The sequence below is a fragment of the Echinops telfairi genome, unplaced genomic scaffold (assembly GCF_000313985.2).
Source record: "Echinops telfairi isolate 266 unplaced genomic scaffold, ASM31398v2 ScPeMD7_7475;HRSCAF=8513, whole genome shotgun sequence".
Classification (NCBI taxonomy): domain Eukaryota; kingdom Metazoa; phylum Chordata; class Mammalia; order Afrosoricida; family Tenrecidae; genus Echinops; species Echinops telfairi.
The window spans coordinates 29,781,635-29,786,717 of NW_022111379.1; the positions used below are offsets into that span (position 1 = coordinate 29,781,635).

Below are 5,083 nucleotides of genomic sequence, written 5' to 3' on the forward strand. Positions count from 1 at the left end.
CAGTTACCGTCACACAGATTGCCTTCTCCTGGACTTCATCCACAGAAAAACACACCAAAAAATAAACAACAAAACCTCCATCGAGAAGAAAGCAAAAATATGAAACATTAGAACAAATTTTAAATGGGTCAAAAGGGAGAACAAATAAGTTATTACATTTTTGCCTAACTACATCTGCGTTGATCCACAACCCTAAGCACTCTGTCCAGTAGCAAGGCTATTTACATCCCTGGCCAAGGGTCAGAGGAGAGCCTCTGGAGACTTCACCCACGAGGCCCCTGTAAATGGACTGGGGCTTTCACTGTCACCTACAGGCTTCTGCAAACCGAGCGCACAATTTAAGCTCAATGCCATTCCCTCCTCTGGTCTTGGGTTTTATTTCTTTCCAATCCTTGGATTATACAGGCTGGCATACTTTTTCCATATACCTTGCCTGAAACCTCACTTAGATGGCTGCTTGTTTTAAGACCAGCCTTTAAGACTTCGACCACTATTCCTTCTGATTGCCAGGCATCATCTGATTTCTTCACCGCACTTTGCTATAGCACCCATATCTTCAGTGATCTCTTCTTAAAGGCAAGTATTGAGTAGGGTCATATCAAAAGAACTAACTGTTCTTAAGTACAAACTCAAAACCCATTCAAATATCTATGCCTGTCTATGTTCCTAGTTCACTTTAGAGACATCTTTATCATTTTATTGGAGAACATTAAAAATCATCCCCAGTGGGCATATGGTTATTTTCGCACTAGTTCCGTTAATTTAGCCAATGTTATAGAATTTAAAATAGTGTTAACAAAAGAAAAGTATGCATGTATGGAACAGATTTTTAGAGTAAAATACATGGATTGTTAACTTGTACAGATTAAAAACTTAAGTGACTGCATACTATTTATGCAAACAATGAGAGCTGGAGGTAGGGCAATGCGTTCCATGATGCTCATTCACAAAGGCAGAACTGGGTCTGCTAGAGCAGAGAGAGGATGAAAATAGCAAATATGTGGTAGTTTTGAGTTGTCAGTTTTAAAGCACCCTCAAATCCAGAGATTTGAACCAACATCCACATCTACAGTCTTGAGAGAGTAGTCATTTGCTTCTTCTCACACTAAGGTGTCTCAGCCCTAAGTCCAAGGGAGTATTTCATGTCCTTTAATCTGCTACAGGTGTGTTTAAGTCCAGGTTAGTAGGTTTATAAGTAATGTTAAGCGTTTTTTCCCAATGGCAGGTTGCCCCACTGGTTTCACCCACGAACAGAAGTGGAATCACTTTCTCTGAGACAGAAATGTCCCCCGCGCCCACCTCTGGACTTGAATTTCCACTGAAGTTCACTACGCACCTTTGTAGGAGTGTCTGTTGACTTGGGGTGACCATAGAGCAATGTTATATGATAGACACTGATTAGTCTTCTCCCTCTCCCCTCAGCATGAGAAAATGACTACAGCCGAGGTGAAGCCTCCTCTGTTGAAATGTGGTTTTTTTTAATGTACAAATAAGGGGGTGTTAAATGATCTACGAGCATTCAGCAGGCACACCACCACATTTCTTGGGAAACTGGATTCGAAGATTACATAACCTGAGAACAAAAATGCCTGCCTTTGGCTTGGTGTTTGTCCTTATAGTAGTGGTCTCATGCGGCGTGTGTCCTTCTGTGATGGACTGACTTTGCTTAGTATGATGGTTTGCAGGCCCATCCATGTCATAAGGTGTTCCGTGGTTTCATCGCTATTTTTTAGGGATGCATAGTATTCCATTGTGTATGTATATCAGTTTATTTATGCATCATTCTACTGATGGGTGTTTGGGCTGTTTCCAGCTTCTTGCTACTTTGAAATTTGCTTCAGTGAACATGGGACAGCATTTGTCTGTTCATGTCACGTCTCTTAATTCTTTGGGATATAGAACCAGCAGAAGTATTGCTGGATCATAAGGCATTTCTATTCCCAGTTTTTTTAATAACACCATATTGATTTCCACAATAGTTATATATGTTTACAAGCCTACCAGCACTACGTAAGAGTTGCATGCTTTACAGCCTCTGTTGTCCTCTGTTTTTGTGTTTGTTTGTTTTTAATTGGGTTATCATTGTGGGCATAAAGTAATATCTCATTATTGTTTTGATTTACAACTCCTAAATAGCTAATGATCACAGAATTTTTTTTCATGTGTTTGTTAGCCATTGAGTATCATTTTTGGTGAACTTGCCCAGTTTCTAATTGGATGATTTGTTTGTTTGTTTGACTTATTGAGGAGTTGCAGAATTCTATAGATTTCAGTAATTAGTCCCTTGTCCATTATGTCATGACTAGAGATTTGTTCCCAGTCAGTGGGTTCTCTTTTTATTCTTTTCATGAAGTCTTGTGATGTGCATAAGGTCACAGTCGTCTATGCTGCCTTCTACGGAGCGTCCTTCCCTTTACATATGTGGTAGTCTGCGTGTGCTCTGCAACAGAGCCCTTAGGTTTGCCCCAATGTTTTCACTGATGGTCTTCATTGTGATGGGATGTACACTTAGTCCTCTGATCCTATTTGAGTTCATTTCTGTGCATGGGGCAAGGTATGGGTCCTGTTTCATTCTTCTGCGAGTATATATGCAATTTTAACAGCTCCATTTGTTGAAGAGGCTCTCTTTCTCTCTCTTTTTTTTAGCCCTTTGTAAAAAATCAGTTGCATATACGTGGATGCATTTATTTCTGGGTTTCCCATCCTGTTTCTTTGGTCTATGTATCTATCACTGTACCAGTACCAACATGTTTTGACTACTGTGGTTGTGTGCTAGGTTTTGAGGTCAGGTGCTATGAGTCCTCCTGCACTGTTTTTCAAGGAGTTCTTTGCTTATTCTAAGTCTCTTCTCTCTCCATAGGAAGTTTGTGATTAGTTTTTCTATTTCTTTAAGGCATAAAGTTAGAATGTGATCAGTATTGGATTGTATTTATAGATTGCTTTGGGTAGTATTGACATTTTCACAATATTAAGTCTGCCAATCAATGAACATGGAACATTCTTCCATTTGTATAGGTCTCCTTTGGTTTCTTGTGTAGGTCTCTAGTGTTCTGTAGTTTCCTTTGTGCAAGTCTTCTGTTTCTGTGGTTAGTTTTATTCCTAAGTATTTTATCTTTCGTGTGTTATTGTTTAAATGGTATTATTGTCTTGATGTCTTTTTCGGAGCTCTCTTTGCTGGTACACAAGAATCCAGTTGATTTCTGCTTTTTAATTTTGTGCCCTATTACTTTACCAAATCCCTCAAATGCTTCCAACAATAATTTTATGAAATCTTAAGGACTTCTATACATAAAATCATATCTTCTGCAAATAGTTTCATTTCTTCATTGCCTAATTATATCTCCCTTATCTTTCAATTCCATTTTTTCCCCACGAACATGTAGATAAAGACTAGCAAGCACAAATGAGGAGAAAACAGAATACATCAAGATCTCCAAGGTATGTAATAGACAAAGGTCTTCCCCAGAGTTGACAGAGACCCTTCCTTACAGTCAGTGCCTTGAATTTGGACTTGTAAGCTCCTAAACTGTGAGGCAATGAATTCTGTTATTTAAAGGCAGCCACATGAACACTAAGATAGCACCTGTCTTGGGGAACGCTTCACTCACTGTACCCTGGACATAAAGGCATGTGCATGCATAGTTTGCTTTCCTCTCTACTCTGGGGCCTTGACCAGGCCTCGTGCTGCTGAGCTCTCCCTCAGTGCCCAGTAAGAATGCATTGTGGGCGGTTTGCAAGCTGTGGGCACCTGTCTCTCAAACCCAAACCACCAAACCAGGTGTCATCCAGTCAATTCTAACTCATGGCAGCTCCACATGTGCCAGAGTAGGATGGTACCACAGGGTTTTTCAACGGAGGAGTTTGGGGAAATAAATCACCAGGCCTCTCTTCTGAGATGCCTCTGGGCAGACTCTCATCTCCAACAGCAGTGAGCAACTGAATACACTTTTGTGTCACCCAGAGACTCCCACTTATCTCCTAAAACTGCAGGAAGAGCCCTCTGTAGAGTTTTACAAACCATTTCTCTTTCCGTTGCTGGTAACTTTATTACTCGAATCCACAGGAAAAACCTGTTGGGACAGTTTGCTCACTTACTATTCTAACTTTTCCCTAAACAAAAGCTAGTTGAGTAGGCCAATAACAACCTAGCCCAGAAATGGACTTGGTGAAGGATGAGGAGAGAAAGGAAAGTCTGTAGGGGCAATTAGAGCAGGGCAGTAGAGCCCTGATTTATGCTTCCCTACATCTATTCCAAAGAGTAGAAATAACAACTGTGATATTTTCCAAAAAAGTAAATGCATAACAAGGAAACCAGAAACAAGGACTACCAGCCCTTCACAAATTACAAGGAATCCCTAAGAGACAATTGGTTTGCCCAATGACTAGTTTGCCAAAAATTGCCACAGCCCCAAACAAATGAGAGAAAGGTGGACTGAGTGAGAGAACAGCTGAGTGGGCTCAGGTGAGTCAGTCCCTGGCTCCGCCCCTACCCTTTACCCAGCTTGTTCCGAGCAGCAGGTAATGGAGGCTTTTATCCAGACTGGAGAGCTAGGCTAGAGCCAGTAAAATGACTCTGCAAGTTGGCAGTCCTTAGGAAAAATGGAGCAAGTCCACAGTTAGAAAGCAAAATACTAGAGCTCCCAGCAGGAAGTAAGCCCTGGGGCTTTTCTGGGAAGTGCTTAGAAGAAAGTAACAGAGGATTTTTGTACATTTTGTACATTTTTGTACATAAATAAAGAGGAGCATACAAACCAGAACCTACCAAGCATCCAAGAAACCCTTCACCCTGGAAGACTGTCAATTCCATAACACCGTCCCCAAAGACAATGCCCTGCATCCTCCTGTGGTGAGGAGCCACTGGGGCCTTAATAGCTTGCAAGCAGCAATTGGTCTCTTCGAACCAGACTAAAGAAGAGTGAAGAAAAAGCGTGACACATGAAGCAATCACTCCAGTGGATTAAGGGACCAAGCAAACTTCATCTTCCATGGCCCTGAGACCAGAATATGATGCTGGTTAGCTACCACCAACCAACTCCTCTGAAAGGCACTACCGCAGAAGGCTCTAGACAGAGTGGGAGAAAGG

General features: G+C 41.3%; 1 protein-coding gene across 1 annotated transcript in view; it reads right to left on the reverse strand.

Moving 5' to 3' along the window:
* FAH (fumarylacetoacetate hydrolase) overlaps positions 1-5,083 on the reverse strand; it is a 42,888-nt gene that overhangs the window by 25,176 nt on the left and 12,629 nt on the right. The gene's annotated exons all lie outside the window — the stretch shown is intronic.